Source organism: Molossus molossus, unplaced genomic scaffold (assembly GCF_014108415.1).
Source record: "Molossus molossus isolate mMolMol1 unplaced genomic scaffold, mMolMol1.p scaffold_m16_p_1, whole genome shotgun sequence".
Classification (NCBI taxonomy): Eukaryota; Metazoa; Chordata; class Mammalia; order Chiroptera; family Molossidae; genus Molossus; species Molossus molossus.
Genome location: NW_023425344.1, coordinates 139922136 through 139944985, shown reverse-complemented (window position 1 = coordinate 139944985; position 22850 = coordinate 139922136). Strand labels below are relative to the sequence as shown.

The window sequence follows — 22850 nt, the reverse complement described above, 5'->3', positions numbered from 1 at the left end:
CAATAATAACAGTAATAAAAATTTGTAGACAATTATATGCCAGTTACTATACTACATAATTCACCTACATTAACTGTTTTTTGCCATAAAAATCTTATTAGTAGCTACTATTTATTACTCCCAATTTTCTGGTGGAGAAAATGAGACCCTAGAAGGCTTTTTAATTTATCCAAGATTACACAGCCAGCAAGTTGAAACAACTGGGATCCATATGTAAACGCTCTAGTTGCAGACCCTGAGGGCTTTACCACTGAGCCTTATTGTCTTAATTAATGCACAATGAAGCATGCAAGTGCATTGAATACTAATGATGCTGATAACCGAGTTGATGATGATGAAAATCATTTCACAGGCTTAATATGATGCTAGCATTTTTATTATTGCTTCATATCACCTGTGACCAAGATTTATAGGCCTCTTTCAAAATCTATTAAACAGAATTGAGCATTCATATAATCTGTATTATTTAAATGTCACTTTTGAGCTGTATTCTACATAATAATTATATTATTCCCCTTAGAATCTATAGGTTCATGATTTTAAAGACAGTTAGGTCACTAAAAAGATTAATCATTGTTTATGCAAATATTAACTTTGGTTATTCAAAGACTTGTATAATTTTTTTAATAATTGGCTCAAATAAAATGTTCAGGACTCTTATTTTTATTTTATTTTTTTTCTTTATTGATTTGAGAGAGAGAGAAAGGGAGAAGGGGAGACAGATAGAAACATCAATGAGAGGGAACATAGATTGGCCACCTTCTACATGCCCACCACTGGGGATTTGGCCCACAACCTGGGCATGTGTCCTGACCGGGAATCAAACTGGCGACCTCTTGGTCCATGGGTCAATGCTCAACCAACGAGCCATGCTAGCCGGACTCAGGACCCTTAGTTAAAGTGAAGAAAAATAATATAAAGTTTCTACAAATTAGCAATCTACCATATTTCAGAGTCAAGTCCTGTATGGCACAAAGACACAGGGTTGCTGACATCTTTATTTCTATTCACCAAGGTATGTTTAAAAGATAAAATAGAAATAGAGCTTCAGAAATATTAACTATCCCTTGGAAATGATTTAGGATGGCCTTAGGCTAAATCTTTGATATTCATCTTTAGCTCAGAGTAAAGGTTCTCATGGTAACATAAAAGTCTGTGTAAGCTCAGAACTACCCCAAAAAGACTTGGGAGTGTGAAGGTCCAACACCTGAACCAGATGAGGTGATTTAATAAAATTGAATAGCTCTTGATATGTTTACAGAAATAAGGGGGTATTGATATTAATATGTCCTCCCTTAGGAGACAACTATATCAAAAACCTAAAAGGGATGATTATAGCTATTAGCAGTACAATACTACCATTCATTTTTATCAATCGTTCAGGCAGCAAAGTGCCAAGAATGGATATGGTTTGTGAGCAATGATACATAATCTGTATTTTTTTGCCATTGAAGTGGAGAAAATAGAAGCTGTGTGTTTAAAATAATTCATTTTTAGAGGTGAACTTGTTTGTGAGTTGAAAGGATTCTGCTCAAATGTTCCCTCAGCTGTGTACCTACATCCAACGGGGATTGAAAGTAAAGCCTTAACTGAGTGTGTTACTTCTGTCTTTCTCAACAAAGGAAGAACTAGTTTGTTTTGTATATTAATTATATCGAGGCAAGCTTGGAAAAACAATTTTAAAAATAACCTGTTTTGTCATGTTTCTACAATTATAAAATGTATGACAATTAGTGCATTAGTTTTATTTTTCTTATTTCTCAGTGATAAGGGGGGGGGGGGCAAAAAATGCTTTAGGTGATACACAAAAAAAGCAGAACTGGAAACGAGAGGGGAAGCCCAGAAGTGAAATAGGAGACATGATGAGGGACCTGCCTTAAATGTCACACTAAGGGATTTTGCCCCGGCCTGTGCAGCCAGTCGAACCAGCCCTGAGGAAGGGCAATGGGAGACTAAAAAAGACACAGAGACATTATACAGATAAAAGCTGGGGCCAGGTGGGACACTGCTTCTCAGATGGAGGAACAGTGACCTAGAGCTAGTTCAGCATGTTTATTACATAGCATGACAAAGCATTAAAAAGCTCAAAAGCTTCATTATCTCTAGACAAAAGATGTTTCCGCTGGCATCAGAGCTCAAGGTCGACGCTGTCCTTACATTCTTGCCTGTGGCACAGAATGTTCCTGCGTAGGCTTTGCCTTTGCTGCAGGATCAACATGAGACCTTGGCTCAGCCGCTCTCCACAGAATTTACCCCATGTTTCCATTACTATTAGCTAAAAAAGTTTAGAGATGCTGCTGAGTGCAAACTTTAGTCAAATTTTGATGAGTGTATAGTTCTTATTTCCTGGTGATTCTCAGCTTTCTCTGTGAGTTGGCATCTGTCTAAAGCTTACTCTTAGAGATATGGTAAATGAATTGTTACAAGTAACAGGAAAGAATCAACCCAAAGATGCAAAGATGGTACAATATTCACAAATCAATAAATGTGATATACCACATAAACAAAATGATAAATAAAAACCATATGATCATAACTATAGATACTGAAAAAGCATTCAATACAATCCAGCACCCATTTCTGATAAAAACACTCAGCAATGTGGGAATAGAGGGGTCATATTTCAATATAATAAAGGCCATATATGAAAGACCTACAGCCAACATCAAACTCAATGGGCAAAAACTAAAAGCATTCCCCTTAAGAACAAGAACAAGACAGGGATGCCCACTTTCGCCACTCTTATTCAACATAGTACTGAAAGTCTTAGCCACAGCAATTAGACATGAAGAAAAAATAAAAGGGAGCCAAATAGAAAGGAGGAAGTGAAATTGTCATTATTTACAGATGACATGGTATTGTACATTGAAAACCCTAAAGACTCCATCAAAAATCTATTAGACTTAATAAAAAAATTTGGCAAAGTAGCAGGATACAAAATTAACATAAAGAAATTGATGGCATTCTTATACACCAATGACAAATTCACAAAAAGAGAAACTAAAAAAAACAATCGAATATACCATCACAGCAAAAAAAATTAAGATACCTAGCAATAAACTTAACCAAAGAGATAAAGGACCTCTTCACAGAGAACTATAGGTCATTGAAAAAAGAAATAGAGGAAGATATAAAAAAGTGGAAGCATATACCATTTTCATGGATTGGAGGAATTAACATCATCAAAATGTCCATACTACACAAAGCAATCTATAGATTCAATACAATCCCCATCAAAACACCAATGACATATTTCACAGAACTGGAATATAAACTTTGGTTCCAAAGTTTATATGGAACCAAAAAAGACCCTTAATAGCTACAGCAATCTTGAAAAAAAGAACAAAGTAGGAGGGATAACAATACCAGATATCAGGGTATACTACAAAGCCACTGTAATCAAAACAGCCTGGTACTGGCACAAGAACAGGAAGATAGATCAATGAAACAGAACAGAGAACCCATTAATTGGCCCAAGATGAAATGCTCAATTAATATTTGACAAAGGTGGCAAGAGTATACAAAAGAGTCAAGACAACCTCTTCAATAAATGGTGTTAGGAAAATTGGACAGCTACTTGCAAAAAAATTAAGCTAGACCACCAATTTATGCCATACACAAGGATAAACTCAAAATGTATAAAAGACTTAATTGTGACTCGTGAATCTATAAAAATCCTAGAAGAAAATGGAGGCAACAAAATTTCAGACATCATATGCAGCAGAATTTTCATATATCACCTAAGGTAAGAGAAATAAAGGAGAAAATGAACACATGGAACTACATCAAACTCAAAAGCTTCTGCACAGTGAAAGATACAATCATCAAATTGAAAGGCTACCCACTGTATGGGAGAGCATAATTGCCAATGATATATCAGATAAGGGGTTAATTTCCAATATATAGAGAGTGCTCATACAACTTAACAAAAGGAAAACAAAAAACCCAATTAAAAAATGGTCAGAGGAACTAAATAGACACCTCTCCAAACAGGACATACAAATGGCTAAGAGACATATGAAGAAATGTTTAACATCACAATCATCACAGAGATGCAAACTAAAACAACAATGAGGTATCACCTCACAACTGTCAGAATGGCCGCCATCAACAAATCATCAAACAACAAGTGTTGATGAGGGTGTGGTGAAAAGGGGACTCTAGTACACTGCTGGTGGGAATGCAGACTGGTGCAGCCACTATGGAAAACACTATGGCGTTACCTCAAAAAATTAAAGATTGAACATTCATTTGACCCAGTGATCCCACTTCTAGAATTATACTCTAAGAATCCTGAAACACCAATCAGAAAGAATATATGTACCCCTATGTCCATAGCAGCACTATTTAAAATTGCTAAGATCTGGAAACAGCCCAAGTGTCCATCAGTAGATGAGTGTATAAAAAAGCTCTGATACATATACACAATGGAGTACTATGCAGCTGGAAGAAAGAAATATCTCTTATCCTTTGGGACAACATGGAGGGACCTGGAAAGTATCCCCCACCAAAAATAATCCTAAGTAAAACGAGCCAATCAGAGAAAGACAAATATCACATGATCTCACTTATTTGTGGAGTATAATAAACTAAACAAACTGATGATCAAAATAGATCCAGAGACATAGAAGAAGGGTACAGATTGACAAACCTCAGTAGAGAGTGTGTTTGGGAGGGAGATAAATCACAGAACTTATATGCATGTATACATAATTGATAGACAACAAAGCTGGGGATGGGACAGGGCATGGAGGAGGGGGCTCAATGGGGGGAAAAGGAGAAACATCTGTAACAAAAATAATTTAAAATATATATATTTATAAAAAATATAAAAATAACAGGAAAGGAGCAAGGGTTGTGTATTCATTTGTATAGCTTTTCCAAGAAGCTGCAAAGTCACCCTTCTGGAAAGGAAAAAAATAGATGCATGTCCACTAAAGTCTGGGTGACACAGGGAAGGAACTTGCCTGTCAGTCACACCTGGGAACAAGTCATTGACCACAGTAGGCATAGCCATTGCGAGCATGAGAAAATTTGCCATACTTAACCTCCTAAACAAAGGTGTTTGCTCTTTGGTTCACTCTCTTGCCTGCTCATGCTTGACTTTTAGCTTGTGGGGCTCTTATACGCCTGCATTTGCCAACGTGGCCCACAGCCACGTGAACCCTCACACATAATGGACTAATGAAATGCCACTAGCTTGATGGTAAATCAGACCCAGTTGCATCATGGAATAAAAACTCTGGATACTGGCTTTGCTTCTAGCTCTACTGAATCCCCAGTTGCACATCTTCCAGGACTGGAATAAGAAAAATGAGACTTTGAAAACCCAGAAATGTAATTCGACACAAATAAAAATCACTCATTCTCCTTCCTGTATGAGTCTCAGAAAATTACTTTTCTTGAGATATCATAAGGAGCTGACCCCCAACACCCACTTTCACCAATAACATTAGTATGGACACAAGATAGCTGCAGATTTATTATTATTCATTATGATCTACAAAAAAGGACCTATTTTAAAAAAATCTTGGCAATCATTCCAACTGGACCAATTGAAATAGATATTCAACAACATGGTAAAACAAATGAGGTGAATAGGTTGGTTGAGGTCAAGTAGTGTCTTCCTGTGCAGTATCCATCTCAGAGGCTAGGATCGATCTTACACAACTAAAATTGAACATTAGAGATATAGATGTAGGAGGGAGACGAGCAGGAAAATAGTCACCAAGGTCCATCTACATCTCAAAAGTCAGTAATGAGGAGTAACAGAGGATGCCGATGCCGTAAGTAGGAGCATGGCATGGTGCAACTCGGATTTTAGAATCGTTATTTTGATATCACTATAAATACTTTTTGGTGAAAGTAACACTTACTTTGGGGGTTTTCTAATAATTGCTTTCTTCTTTCTTTTATTTGTATTCCCATGTAGTCAATGCATTATTGCATCTTATTTATTCTCTCTGTTATAAATATTATAACTTCATATTAAGTGCTCGAGATATGCTAGATGTTCTTCTGGGATGTATGATTACAGCAAAACAACGCAGGCTCAGACCTTGCTTTCACACAATCTTGCGCATATTGATGTGTGGGAGTCTCTTCCACTCCCATGGTTTCAGTTACCTAGAATATTCTGACAAATTTTAAATATCTCTGTTGGGCCCCTAAAGGGAAGTAGCATTTCCATCCCCCACCAAAAATATACATTTTGAGTTATTCATTTTTAGCTTGTTATTAAGGAACAAAAGACTTAGGAAAAACCTTTGATCATCCCCCTAATTGACTAAAAGGAATTCAGATAGAGGACCTGAATTAAGAGAAATATTATCACAGATAACTATAGTTGAATATGAACTAGTGTGTAGATAGGAAGGAACTAGCAAGGTCTGTTTGTTCAAGGTCCTGTTTGTGTCCTATTGTCAAAGATGTCCCAGCAAACATTTGTTTACCAAACATTTGTTTTTCCATCTCCATGTGAATTGCCTTCCTACCCCTCAATGTCCTAAACCACAAACTCCTTTTTTCTTAACTCCAGAATATCATATACATTTCAATTGCCCAATCTTTTCTTGGTTCTCATTGTGGCACCTCAGAATGTGCATTTGTAAAATCAACTTTAAACATTATTCTCTTGTCAATCTGTTTCATGCTAATTTAATCATTAGCCCAGCTAAAAGCTGGGAGGAAAGTCATTTTTTTTCTATAGCCCCACATCCCCTCTCCCAAGAACCATACCTATATCACCAACAGCTTACTGAGAACCTCCTTCTGAATTTTCTTAAATAAACCTCATATGCAAACTGAACTCTTCATTTTTTTAAAAAAATACCTGCTCTTATAGAGTTTCTCATTTTAGTAATTAATGTCACAACCTATCCAGTCGCTCAAGCGCAAGGCAGGGTGTCATCCATCTCCAGTGGCCTCACCCAAACCTAGGACAGCTTTATCTCTGAGCTGTGTAACAGCAACAATATCTCACAGGCCTGACTGCCTCCACATTGGCCATCTCAAATTCTCTCTGAAGCTAAAAGTTGTCTTTCAAAAGTGGAGATATAATCATGTCACCTCCACAATATAAATACTCTAACAGTAATTTATTATCTTTAGGAAAGATATCCAGAGTCCTTTAAATGGCTTACGGAACCCTCCACATTCTAACCTTGTGTTTCTTCCTATACTGAAATCTTCACCTCTCTCCCCAGAGCTAATTACTACAGATCCGTGAGTTTTCTTTTTTTTTTGACCAATAGTAATTTTCTTCATGCTTTCAACTACTGTTACTTTTCTTAGAACTCTCTCGTCCTCTTCATACAACTAAATCATTGGTGTTAAGTTCTCAGCCCTGATCAGGTTAGTTCTCCTTTTTGTTTCCCATTAGCACAGTATTCTGTTTTGTGACAAAAAGCATTTTAACTAGTTGTTTACTCTTACACACTTTGTATTTAGAAGAGTGCTTAGAGTGCATGTTCAGTGCTCAATAAGTAGTTTTTAATGGATGGAGATGTTTGGGCAATGTTGATGGGTCACTTGTGATTATAGAGCATGTTTGATAAAGCCTTTCATCTTTACAGTCCTTTATTTCTATTTTATATATTTGTTAGTGTATTATAAATGTTTTATATATTTTTAAAATTTTTATGGTTGTTTTATTATTATGAGTTTTTTTTAAAATTTTTATTATAGTTGTAATTTATTATTTCCAAGTTCTCTTATCCTGGCTGGAGGATAAATGAAGGAAGACACTTGTGCTAATAAGTGATTAGGATTTTATTTTCTACACAACTGCAGAAAAAGGAAAATGCGAAAGGGTGAAGGGTACTTTCAAAAAATGAAGCATGAGATTTAAGTTAATAAAACAAAAAAGACACAAGAATCTGCTGATAATTAGACTATGAAGGGATCAAAGTGCCCTATGCAATAAGGGAACATAATGAAATGAGAGAGACAGAGCTGATCATGATCATAGAGTAAGGTGTTTCAAGTTCATATTCTAAAGTGGAGTAGCTTTCAGTAATGGTTACATTCAATGTGTGGCTACAGAATAAGATATTTGGGGAACAAAAAGTTCACTGGAGACAAAATGAACTGAAAGATGTAAGTCTTATTTTAGTCTTTAATTAATAATTTTTAAAATGGAAGATTCCAGAACATTTTTTACAAAGTTAGGTATACACATTTCTCTTCATCTACCCCAGTTACATACTCTCCTATAAATCAAATTTGGCTGATTTGTACAAGCCACGAGTTAAGAATAGTTTTTACATTTTAAAATGTTTGAAAAAGTAAAAAGAATAATATTATTTTGTGAAACATAAAATTTATATAGGATTAATGTTTCCATGTCCACAAATACGTTTTTTTGTAACATGGTCACATTCGTTATTCCACATGTTGTCTGTGGCTGCATTTGTGCTACAACAGCCATAATCATCATAGAGCCTCCAATATTAGCGGACTGATCTTTTACAAAAAGATTTGAAAGATTTAAAGCCCTCTGGATTATGCTAAATCAGCAAAGCTTAAGTGCAAAATACCATTAGATTTTCACAATAGGTACATCATAAATGTTTATTATTGTCACAGATGTTTTATGTGTATTAAATATGTAGCCTCCTGATAATTGTATCACTGACCTCACTCTACCTTTTTTGTTTTTTCAGACATATTGTGAAATGTTTCAGATACAGTGCATGTTGCTTTGTACTTTCATTCTTTAAAACTATGAAGAATATATTTGGTTTTTATTGTATAATCGACAAAACTGAAATTAAGAGTGCCTAAGTAAATCACCCAAGGTCAAAATCCAGGAATCATATAGTCTGAAAAAAAAAAAAAAATTTTTTTAACTTCAAAGTCTGTGTTCCCTTTAAATATGCTTCACTGCTTCCTACAACATTCACTGTTGTGATTCTAGAACTACTCTCTTCAAGGAATAGCGGTACCCTTATGTCCAGTATGTGACTGAGCCAATCATTATGCCCAATGTATGAGCCACAGCAATCTGACAGACAAATCAATTCTAGTTTGTGTGTCACTTGTTAAAGCAGTCATTATAACCAAAAATATTGAGCTAAATCTCAGTACTTTTAAAGATAATACACTTTCTCAGGGTAGGTAGCTTTAATTTATTTTTTAAATCTCTGGCTATTGACAACTTGCTGGTTAATACTGAATTTAGAAGTATCCTAATTTGACAATGTCAGAAAAATATTTTGAAACATATAAATTAGTATTTTCATGGAATATTTTATTAGTTTTATCATATTCTGAAATTATAAGTTGACCTAAGAGACACTGTATTTTAAGTTGATTTAAGTAAGCTTCTACCCTAATTTCACTGAATATCTGAATTCAAGGTTCCCACCATAACGTGTAACTTTATTTACCAAAGTTTCAATAGTTTCTAAGTTGCACAGTATTATGTATCTTCTAAATTCTCAAGAAAATTAAATAATTTTTACTAATAATTAAGGGTTTCCAAGTAAACACCCTTTCCTCTACAGGTGAATTCGTCAATATTACCAACTTTAAATGTATTGAAAAATCTTTGTTCACAAAAGCATGGTACTTGATTCTGTGGCTGATACAACAATTTTATAAGGCCTTCCAAACACTTATATATAGAATCTCATACATTGAGACAAAATTAAAAATTACATGCCAGTTAATAAAAATTCAAAACTACAAATTGTTAATTCATTTGTGATTATAGACTCTATAATGTCATCTCCCCTATTGGTTTTAGATACTTGTAGGACCTTCTATGAATATCAGTTATTGGGAGTGACATACTTAGTGATCGGAGGGGAAGAAATTCTGTTTACAGCTAGCTGAGCATGGGATCTAACTCTTGTTTACATAAAGGACAAATTAATGTATGTGTGAGTTAATATATACTCAAGAAACATATTAGTGTAAAAATCAGCAAAGGAACATATAGTATTTTGGTTATAACATTATCAAGTCTTGCTCACTCTAACAAAGAATCTTGTCATTAAATACAAAGCCAATTGCAATTGTGGCTCAATTTAATTGAGTCACATATACAAAACAGCTGTATTGATCTATAATTTTTGCTCTCTAATTCAGAGTAAGTTTACAAAGCTCTGATCATTTCATAGTGCTTTTTAGCATTAAAGTATCAAGATATTTACATTTTAAGCACAGATTATATTTTTAAATAATTTATACTCTTTTTTTATTGTTTTAGAGAGAGAGAGAGAGAGAGAGAGAGTGAGAGAGAGAGAGAGATAGAAACATCGATGAGAGAGAACATCGATTGGCTACCTCCTGCATGCCCCCACTGGGGATAGGGTCCACAACCTGGATTATCTTACACTCTTTTTATTTCTCCTGTATATTTCAACTAGAAATTATATTAATTTTTGAAAGTATGTTTACAGTTTGGTTATATCATCTTTAAATAATATATGGTAAAAAAGATATGACATTTTAAAAAATAAAAGTAGACTTTGTGTCATCTAAAATGACTGATAATTACCCTTAGAGAAAAAGTACCTCATGTGTCCAGAGAAAAGAATCACTATGGTTTTAGAGTGAGCTAGAAAGACTTTACTAAAATTTGAACTAACCCTTCAGAATTAAATAGAATGTGAATGTTCAAAAAGGAAGGGGGAGTCCACTGTAGGCATTGTCCGAGCAGTTGGGGTATGAAGGCCAAAACACACGCAGAGCTTGTCTGGGAGTTTCCACTGAATAAAGGGCAATTACAGCAAAGCTTAGACTAGAATAAAACCCAGGGACTTGGAAAATCAGTGATTGGGCACTGCTAGGTATGAGAGAGGTTATAAGTGCAAGTGGTTGACTTGTGCTTTCTGCTGCTATTGGCAAATAGTTGATATATTCAAAATGTTCTTTTCAAACATTAATAAGGAAGAAGAATAGAAAACAAACACTGAACTTAAGTGTTCTCTGGGGAAAAGAAAGGACAATATACCAATAGAAACATTTCAAAGGAGACACAGATAAGGTTTGGAGACTATTTGTAACTAGATATTGACTGTGAATGAGAGTAAACTCTCTCCAATGACAGCCTTTTTTTTTTTTTTTCATTTAAGTTCACTGTGCATTGTTTCTTACATACAAGTCTATAAGGAGCAGACACCTCCTCCCCCTCCACACACACAATAAAAGCCTTAAAAATAGCCTGTTCTTCTTAGCCACAGGACCAGAAAAGGAGCTTTCAAGTCACACAGGACACATGACAATAATTGCTTTATTCTAGCCAAACACCAAAGAAAAAAAGACACCTCGCCTCACCTGTGGTAGTAATCAGGCCCATCTTTGCTAGGGTGGTATCAGAAGTCAACTGGAGAACTGGGTCAATCATCATCTCCAGAGAGTAACAAGTGCCCCCCCACCCACTATCCCCAACCCTCTATACTCTCTATCACTTGATATCAGTGGAGAGCCTGATAGGAAGCCTGGACTTCCACCCCCATTGGGCAGTAATGAGGTATGTTCCCCCATTGCCAGCACAGTGTCAGAGAGGCCTGCTATCATAAAGCTATGAGATATGGATTCTTATAACATAATATCCATAATGTCCAAGACTCAATTAAAAATCATGCATACCATAAAAACAGACATCTCAGTTGAATGAGAAAAGACAATCAACAAATACAAACAACGATCCAGATGTTAGAATTACCTGATAAAATTTTTCGAATAGCTATCAGACAAGGCTTCAATGAGCAATTACAAACACACAGCAAATACATTTTTTTTAAAAAATAGCAAGTCTCAGCAAAGAAGAATTAGTTATAGAGAAGAATCAAAATGAAATTTCAAAACTAAAATGTATAATACAGGAGAATGGAAAGAACAGAGTGAAACATCTATTCATTTGATAGATAGATAGAGCAATAGATATTACTTAATCTGAACACCAAGAAGCTGACTGAACAAGAATGCCTGAATGGCTATACTAAAGATCTGATATTCTCATCACTGAGACTTGGGAGAGGAGAGGGAAGGCAGGATTGGAAAGGTACTGAGAGAAATAATGGCTAAAAATTCCTCAATTTTGGCAAAAGACTTAAATCTATAGACTCAAAAAAGCTGAGCAAATTCCATTCAGGAAAAACCCAAAGAAATTCATACCAAGACACTTCGGAATCAAAATTATGAAAACTAAAGACAAATAAATATCTTGAGAGCAGCGAGAAAGAAATAAAACTTTAAGCTGGAAGGATGTGACAAATAACAATATTTTCAATAGACAAATTACAATAAAGTATTTCCCACATTAAGATAATTTAAATGAAAATCATTTGCCACTATTATTTACACTTTTTGAGATTATTTGCCCAAGTCTTGCATTTTTTCCTAGATGTCTCAGACAAAATAAAATGTAACATATTTGAACTAAAATTATCCAACAATTTTATTTTAAAAATATAATAATTAGAAAACTTAATAGTAAGATAGTTTATATTCTTTTTATACTAAGTTATTAAAAATTGTACATTTGTCACTAATGGCAGATGTTAATTCAGACTAGCCCATTCAAGTATTCAATAGCCACATCTCTGTTGTGGCTGCTCAGAGCAGGTCAATAGTGGTGGCAGAAGAAACTTTCAATGGTATGGAAGAGAACAATGGAGTTTTCTGTTCATATCAATGTTGTTGTTACAAGACTTTCTAGTTTCACTATAAGTATTAAATGTTGAATAATGCCACATAGGTTGTCATTGTTATTTAGAAAACATTTTAAACTCTAGACTGATCCATTAACTCACAATAATGTGGTTAGTGAACTCCAGAATTTTCATGTTCATGCCAATGTTTGTTGGCTGGATTCAGGCTGCTGTCACAAATATTTTATAAATTAGATCTTTAATATGTCATGGTTGTAGAAACTTGATATTTTTTAAGACAAAAAACTTTTTTTACTTTATTGATTTTTAGAGAGAGACGAAGGAAGAGGGAGAGAGAGAGAGAAACATCTATGAGAGAGAACATTGATTGGCCGCCTCCTGCATGCCCCGCACTGGGGATTGGGTCCATAACCTGGGCATGTGCCTTGACCAGGAATCAAACCAGTGACCTCTTGGTGCATGGGTTGATGCTCAACCACTGAACCACACTGGCCAGGCTTATTGTTTTTTATAAAGATATTTTTTAAAAGCTTTCAGAACTCACTTTGGAAATCCAAGGTTTTAATATCACTGCTCTAAAAGTGCAGACAAAAGGTAATGATGCATTAAAATTTAAACTTAGCTATCACTTAGAAAATTTGATTTAATTTTTGGAAATTATAAATTTATGCCCGATAAAGAATAGCTAAGATTATTTTAATGAAATGTTTTCACTTCTCAAAATACTATGACATATTTATTAATATTTTCTACTACTTAACACTTAAAATTTAAATTATATGTTAAACCAAATTATTGTGTCCCTATAAATTTAGCACCCAAAGTATGAAAGCAATTGTTAAATAATATTGCTAATTCAACCTTAAAATAAAACTATTCTAGCATTCATTTTTTAAACTTCAGATCAGTTTATTAGAAGTGTATTCATAGGATATAATGCAAGTAGTTAAAAACTTCTATTTATAAGTGCTTATTTATATAAAGATTCTTCTCCTACCTTGAAACAGTAACAAAAATGTACAGCAATAAATTAGATAGTGAAGCAGACAGTACTGCTGCTCATACCTGAAATCACCATTAAAATTGGGTACTATGAAAATTGCCTCATAGTTCTTCTTTCCTCTTAGTAAATAAATATCAAAATTTGAAATTATTCATTAAAATTAGACTCATTTTTGTCCAATTCATACTGTAAGTGTTTATATGTTATCTGCAAACAGGGTTTAAATAAGTAATAAAATTCAAGACAAGAAATTAGTTGATAATTACAGGCTTACCTTGTTTTATTTCATGTTCCTTTATTGTGCTACACAGAGTCTGCATTTTTCACAAATTGAAGGTTTGTGGCAATCCAGAGTCAATCAAGTCTATTGGTGCCGTTTTCCAATAACATTTGCTTCCTACATGTCTCTGTGTTCTAAAGTAATTCTCACAATATTTTAAACATTTTCAATATTATTATACTTGTTACAGTGATCTGTAATCAATTATCTTTGTAATTATTTTGAGGCTCCACAAACCACACCATATAAGACAGCAAATGTAATAATAAATGGAGTTTTAACAACTGCATTGACCAGCCATTCTCTCTCTCTCTCTCTGTCCCTCAACAATATTGAAATTAGACCTATTAATAACTCTCACAATGCCCTTTAAGTGTCCAAGCGAAAAGAAAAAATGTACATTTCTTACTGTAAATTAAAAGCTAGAAATGATTAAATTTAGTGAGGATGGCATATCAAAAGCTGAGATAGACCTAAACCTTAAACAACTGGAAATCTAGGCCTTTTGCACCAAATACCTAACCAAGTTATAAATGCAAAGGACAAATTCTTGAAGAAAATGAAAAGTGCTACTACAGCCCATGTGTCCATCAGTAGATGAATGGATAAAAAAGTTGTGGTACATGTACACAATGGAGTACTATGCACTGTAAGAAAGATTTCTTATCCTTTGAGATGACATGAGGGAACTAGAGAGTATTATGCTAAGTGAAATAAGCCAGTCAGAGAAAGACAAATATCACGTGATCTCACTTATTTGTGGAATATAATGAACAAAATAGGCTGATGAACAAAATAGACCCAGAAACACAAAAGTAGGGTACAGACTGACTGAAAAACCTCAGAGGAGGGGTTGGGGGGAGAGATAAGCCACAGAATTTATGCATGTATGCATAACCATGGACATAGACAACAATTCGGGGGAGGGGGGGAGACAGGACTGGGGGGAATGTGTCAATGGGGAATCAAGGAGAAACATCTGTAGCAAACAATTTTTTTAATGATAAAAAAACTAATTATAAAAAAGTCTTTAAATTATATATGTTACTCCAGTGAACACAAGAATGATAGGAAAGCAAAATAACCTTACTGCTGATATGGAGAAAGTTTCAGTGGTCTCAGTAGAAGATCAAACCATCCACATCATCCCATTAAACCAAAGCGTAGTTCAGAGCGAGGACCTAACTCTTCAATTCGATGAAGGCTGAGAGAGGAGAGGATGCTGCAGAAGAAAAGTTTAAAGCTAGTGGAGGTTGGACCCTGAGGGTTATGGAAAGAAGCCAATTCCATAACATAACTGTATGAATTGAAGCAGCAAGAATAAACCATTTCCATGTAACCTAACATGCTCCTCAGACAAACCTCAAGAATTTTAGAAATAAGAAAGGATCCAGTATGAAACAAAGTATAATTCACTGTGTCAGGAATCCTTCAAAGATATCCCCTCATACAAAGACATAGGACAAGATAACACATAATGAAAGGAAAAAAAATCAATCTCTCAGGATTTAGACCTGACACAGGTGCCTAAATCCTCAGAAAAAGTCATTAAAACAGTATCAAAATTGTAACTCAAAGTAAAGATATGGGGGAAAAAAAAGTGTATATATTATTTTTATCCTCACCCGAGGACATTTTTGCATTTATCTTCAGATAGAGCAGGAGAGAGAGAGAGGGAGGGAGAGAGAGAGAAATATCAATGTGAGAGATGCACACCGACTGGCTGCCACCCACACGACCCCAACTGGGGTCAGGGATGAACCGCAACTGAGGTATGTGCCCTTAGCAGGAACTGAAGCCAGGACGCTCTGGTCCACGGTCCAATGCTCTAACTGCTGAGCCAAACCGGCCAGGGCTGGAAAATATTTTTAAAACATAAAAATCGAACTTCTGAAGAGGAAACCTATAATATCTGAGATGAAAAAATTCTCAATAAGATAAATGCCATATCAGATAATATAATCAAAGATATTAATGATTACAAGGTCATAACAAGAGAAATTATTTAAAATGAAATACAGAGAAAAAAACATTTAGAGATATTAAAACAGCATCAGTAACTGGTAGGTCAACTGCAAGCAGACTACTATATATGTCAACATAGACTTTCAGTGGAAGAGAACAAGACAAAAAAAAATGTGAATAAATAATGGTCAATACATTTCCAAACATAATGGAAACTATACACCCATATATCAAAGAATTCTCAAAAAACACCAAGCACAAGAAATATGAAGAACTATAACAGTGCATGTCATAATCAAATTGCAAAAAAAAAAAAAAAATGCATTAAAAGAAGATCTTACAGCAACCAGAAGAAAAAACAAATGACATGTATATAGAGAAGCTAATGTGCAGACTAGGAAATATATCTTATGAGGGATAGTATAAGCAAGAAAACAGTGGTGAAGTCCTGGCCAGTATGGATCAGTGGTTAGAGTTTCAGCCCATGGACCAAAGGGTCTCCGGTTCAATTCCCAGTTAAGGGCATATACCTCGGTTGCAGCTTCGATTAGGCCAGTGTCATGCGGGAAGCAACCAATCAATGTGTCTCTCTCACATAAATGTCTCTCTCTCTCCCTCCTTCCCTTCCCCTCTATCTAAAAATCAACAGAAAAATATCCTTGAGTGAAGATTGACAAAAATATATATCTTTATAGTTTTGGAAATATCTTTATAATACTGTAAAAGGGTTGGGAGTAGAAGACAGAATTATTATAAAGGCATATCATTTATTATGGAACTGTTGTTGAAGTGACACTGGTGGTGATATAAGATTATATTCCCTTGTCAAAACCCACAGAACTGTACACCACATAGTAATTTTTAGTACATGTAAATAACAAATGAACACATCAACAAAAGCAAACTTGGACTAGATGAAAGATGGAATAACTTTGCAAATGTATCTGTGTTACAAATGACCTAAGTAACTTTAATTTGATTTTTAAAGATAAAGGGAGAGGGAGAGAGAGAGCAAAACATCAATGAGAGAGAACATCCACTGGCTGTCTCTTTTAAGCCCCTCACTGGGGATTGGGCCCACAATCTGGGCATGTGCCCTGACTGGGAATCTAACCTGTGCATGGGTTGATGCTCAACCACTGAGCCACACCAGCCAGGCACGTAAGTAACGTTAGATAAATGTATTTTTACTGCATACTCAAGGCTAAAGATAAAAAACAAAACAAATAAAAAATATTGTATTTTTTGCCCTGGCTGGTTTGGCTCAGCGGTTGGAGTGTTGGCCTGCGGTACAGAGAGACCCGGGTTCGGTTCCCGCTAAGGGCATGTACCTCGGTTGCAGTTTGTCCCCGGCCCTGGTTGGTCGTGCGGGTGGCAGCCACTCGATGTGTCCCTTCACATCGATGTTTCTCTCTCTCTCTCTTCCTCTCTCTCCCTCCCGCTCTATCTGAACAAAAAATGGAAAAATGTCCTCGGGTGAGGATTAAAAAAAATATATATATATTGTATTTTTTTACACTTAACATACAAAGCTTGAGCTACATCAATGACCCAATATCAGTCACTAGTCACTGCTATTTGTGCTCTTTTGATCCTGTTGTTCAAAAAATGGCTATAAATCTTCCCAAATCTGTAGGGTATTTGGGAGCTTGGTCTGACAAAATTGTAGATTATGAGATGAGTTACAATCTAAATTATTTTTGAAGAATAGTAGGAAGCACTTTATTTGAGATGAGGTGATCTAGTTATACAATCTAGTGAATGATATGTAAGACGAAGTAGAGATAAAAGATCACTGGTAGTGGGGAGGTCCAGTAATTGACAGGTTGAGCTATTGGAAGGATGGTTATAATGAGAGTACTATGACATGATTTATGACAAAAAAGTGAAAATATGTATACCTCTTAATTGAATAAACTCCATATGTTTGTTAGTCTTGTGATTTAATTTCTGATATTGTCTGTTGGGAAAGAGAAGTCAAGAATAATCATGGTTATAATGAAAGAGGGACCTGAGAGTTTGTAAAACCTAAGGGAGAAACATAAAGAACAAGCAATTAGGAAATGTTTGAACAGGACTTTACTTGCCAGTATTGAATGATTCTTTAGGATATCATACTTATGAATAATTTCTTCATAAAGTTAAATCTTCCAATATTGTCCAAAAGGCTCTCTAAAGCAAAACTTATATTTATTTAAATAACATGAAATCTGGCTTCAAGGGGCACATTTAAATTCCTTAGATGTGAGATTTACCTGAACCAAGGTTCGGGTACTTTTATTTGAAGCACCAAATGAGACCACATGTATTTGCAGCATTAGCACATATAACAGATGAAAATTGGATGTCATACCCATTTTCACTGTTATGGGGATTGTGCTGTGAGACATCCCAGATGTTACTCTTTGGCAGACAGTTGCTATCTTTTTTTGTTTGAGGCTCAGAAGATTATCTGTGATTCTGAGTATGTCCCAAATTTACTCTCCAAGCATCTGTCATAATTCATCCAAGCAGATAATATAAATGGACCTCCTTACTAGCAAGGTGATGTGTAAAATGACAGTTCATAGGGTTTGGGAATCCTTCAAGAATAACACAGCCTTTCCCATGCAGTGTGATGTCCTTACTTCACTGCTTAATGAATGATGGCTGTTGGTTGAACAGAAGGCTCCATGTTCACCATGAAGACATATTTCTTAATTTATACTGAGTGTTACAACTTCCTTGGGGCTCTACTTGCTTGCATGATAGCACGAGATTTTAACAGATGCTGAAAAGCAGGCAGCCTCTTGTCTAATAACAATAGTTTGTTAGTCTTACTTTGTTTTAAGTTTTTACAATATCACATTTGTTTCATAATTTCAATTTGTATTTTAATATTATTTATTTTTTGTTATTCAAGCAATTTATTAAATCTTAGCAATGGACCAAACAGGTTCTGTGAATATACATGTTCAATCATTCTTGATCTTGGTGAAATATCCAAAGTTGGTTCCATGTAGCCAAAATATGTCAGATGTGGAAACTTTCCTTTTTATTTCCAATAATTTTCTAAATAGATGAGGCCTCATTTTTTATTCCAAGCACATAAAATGTTATCTGGGCTCTTGGATAGATGTTTCTTCAGTTGGGTCAGATGGGGTTAATTTCTCTAACTAATTGCTGCATTAACAGAGCCAGCAGTTCTGTTTATCTGTTTCAGTTAGAAAACAACAACACTCTTGGAGCTACCCCTTAATTAGCATCATGCTAGTAGTCCTTTTATTCTGTTATAATCCATTTAGTCTATGCAGAGCGCATGCAGGTAAAATGAACAGGGATAGCTGGGAATCACCACTCTGTGTCCAAGGTGTTGAATGTGACTAATCTCTGCAGTGCCACCCTCAGGTAGTATAACTTCTCTTGGCTGGGGAGAGAGCAGGGTTAGGCATTTCCATCTGACTGCTCCTAATACTTCTTTCTCTGTGGGCTGGGGAACCAAAGCTGGGGTTCTGTTAGCAGCAAGGTATATCTATACCACCTGTGCTTAAAACGCAGGTAAATAATCACAGATTGGAGCTACAGGTTTATTAGACTCCCCAAGAGACAAATGTTGGCAACAGTAGATTTATTAGTTGTGTTTCATACTTTGCCAATCTAACTTGTTGGTCTTAATAGTGTATCTTATAATGTAGCCTTGAAGTCAGTTTGCACATTGTATGCATGGCCCCTAAAAGATCTGGGTATTCTCTCTTCCCAGTATATAGTGAGTCTGATAAATGGCAGCAGGTACTTCAGAGAAAGATTGAGAGAATACTTCCTTGTGGTAGTGCAGGGTTCTTTCTCAAGGGAAGTCGGCCTCCCTTTCAACTCATGCTGTCAGACTCAGTAGTGACCAACAGTTTTGAGTAACAAGATGAAACTTCTATTCACTAGATTTTGTTTATTCTTGTTTCTACAATTCCTGTTTGCTATCCACTCATCTTGTATCATGTCTGTTCATGGATTCTTGGTTTCTATTTCAACCTTGCTTCATATTATGGCAGCAATATCCACTTCACTTCTGACATAGTAGTTTAAGTGTCTTCTCTTTTCTACTCCAGAATTCTATGGCTCACATTGAACTAGTGTGATCAGTTCCAAAGTATCTCATTCTGCCAACTCTGGGTTATAGGATGCAGACATCATAGAGCTTCTCAAATATGGTGTCACATTAATTAATTCATTGTTGATTTAATAGAGTATCCCCTGAGACCTTCTGTAGTTGGTGAAATTTTTGGTCTCAAAGAAAAAAGAAGTTCTGACATGTTCACCCTGAGATGTTAGATCCCTTTAATAATATAGTAGGGACTATCACCACAAAGACCCAAGTGCTTATTTTCACATGACTGAGGAGTAATATATTTCTTGAACCCCACCATAGTGTTTGCTTTCTAGAACAATTTATTGTGCCGACTGTCTTAGTTTGAGTTTTTCTGAAACAGAATCAGAGAGAGCACTTAAGTGCAGCTTAAATAATTTGGAAAGTTACTCTAAAAGTTGAAGGGAGAGCATAGGGAGAAAATTCGGGAAGATGTTAAAGACTGAGTGCATTATTGAGGTACTTCAAAGAGCAGTAGGGATCTAATTCACTACACTCTTAAGGGGTGTTCAGAATGCCTTCTAGAGCATCTGCCTGAAGAAGGGGAGTCTGAAGTACATATCCACTGCCCTTTGGTTGAGTTTTAGCTGAAGGCTGTGTTAGTTATTTACTTATTTTGCTTTTTGGTCTGTTATTTATTTTGACTGAAATATCAGGAAAAGTCTGGGGGACAAAATAAAGACGCACGTCTGGTCTGCACTTTGAGATCAAATGTCAGGGAAAAAATGATTCTGAGCTTATTTGCAATTGCCCATTGCACCTATGGCTACAATAAAAAGTTCTGTCAATGTATGTAAGATTGGGCTTTTCCCTGTGACTAAAGAAAAAGTTTTAATATTCAATAACTCAAAGAATCTTATATCCTGAAGTGTTCCTGAAGAATATTTTACAGAATATTCTGTAGGTCTGCATAACATAAGAGTACTGATGGAGAAGTTGCAGCAAGTTGTCCAGAAATTCCAGCTAGGATAATTAATGAAGGTGGCTACACTAAACAACAGATTTTCAATGTAGACAAACAGCCTTATATTTGAAGAAGATGCCATTTGGGATTTTTATAGTTGAAGACATACAGTCAGTTCCTGGATTCAAAACTTCAGAGAACAAGCTGGATCTCTTCTTAGCGGCTAATGTATCTGGTTGCTTTAAGTTAAAGCCAACACTCATTTACCATTCTGAAATCTTAGGGACCTTAGTAATTATGCTAAATCTACTCTCCATGCACTCTATAACTGGAACAACAAAGAATGGGTGATAGCACATATGTTCACAACATGGTTTACTGCATAGTTTAAGCCTAGTGTAGAGACCAACTGCTGAGGAAAACAAGATTCCTTTTAAAGTGTTACTGCTCATCTGCCCATGGAGACATAAAATGAGATTATTTTAACACCTGCTATCATAGCACCCATTCTACAGCCCATGGATCAAGGAGTAATTTCAACTTTCAAGTCTTGTTATTTAAGACGTACATTTTGTAAGTCCATAGCTGCCATACATCACAAAGGCCCTGACAGACATGGACAAACTACACTGAAATACTCAAGGAAAGGTATCACCATTCTGGAGGTCACTAAGGACATTTGTGATTCATGGAAAAAGGTCAAAGTATCAGCATTAGCTGGAGTTTCGAATTATCACCACATGGTGATAGTCCCCCTCATGGAGGACTTTGAGGAGTTCAAGACCTCAGTGGAGAAAGTAACTGCAGATATGGTAGAAACAACAAGAGCACTGGAGTTAGAAGTGGAGCCTGAAGAAGTGACTGAGCTGCCACAACCTCACGATATAACCTGAACGGATATGTAGAAGCTTCTTATGGATGAATAAGGAAAGTGGTTTCTTGAGATGGAATCTACTCCTGAAGATGCTGTGAAGACTGCTGAAATGACCAAAAAGATGTAAAATGTTACATCCTTTATTAGTTGTCAAAGCAGCAGCATGTGTGAGGATCAATTTCAATTGTGAAAGAAGTTCTACCCTGAGTAAAATGCTGTCAAACAGCATCACAAATAAACTACTGTGAAAGAAAAAGCCAATCAAGATACCAAACTTCTCTGTTGTCTTATTGTAAGAAATTACCATAGCCCCCCAACTTTAAGCCACCACTACCCTGATCAGTCAGCAGCCACCAGCATCGAGACAAGACCCTCCATTGTCGAAAAGATTAGTGCTTGCTGCAGTCTTAGGTGATGGTCAGCATTTTTACAGTAATGTCAATGAGAGTGGAGAGAGCCCAATTCCCTGCTGCTATTATTTTAAATGCCCACTCCTTTTATTAGCATGGTGCAATAATGTTCAAAGTCTTTAAATGTAGATGTTGGTGATGTCAAGTTCAAGTTATTAATAGAAATCAGTTTATAAAAACTCAAATTCATTTTTATAACATATTCTTTTTTCTATTTATTCTTTTTTTTTTCTTTATTGATTTTAGAGAGAGAGGGAGAGAGAGAAATATCGATGAAGGAGAACATCAATTTGTTGCCTCCTGCATGCCCCTCACTGAGGACTGGGCCATCTCTTGGTGGGTCAACTCTCAACCACCGAGCTGCACTAGCTGGGCTCTTTTATTCTTTAATTCTTATTTGTTTAGGTACTGATACCTACTGAATTGAATTAAAGATCAGTCATTGAATACAAGATTCAGAAAACATATTTTGCTTCTACCACATCTTACTTAGTGCTGGCCTGAATGTCTCAAGAGAAATGTTATACAGAAATACAGTCGGCCTTCCTCTATCCCGGTTAATCTGTTTCTGACTCAATGGGGATAAATGAGTTTCCGTGAAGTAGGATTCTTTATTTATACAGCCGTCCCTCACCACTTCACACTTCGACTTTTGGGGCTTCACTAGGATA

The 22850-nt window shown here is 35.6% G+C and overlaps 1 pseudogene; it reads left to right on the top strand.

Moving 5' to 3' along the window:
- Positions 1 to 14268: 14268 nt before the first annotated feature.
- Positions 14269 to 22601, top strand: LOC118642164 (annotated as a pseudogene).
- The last annotated feature ends 249 nt before the right edge of the window (positions 22602 to 22850 follow it).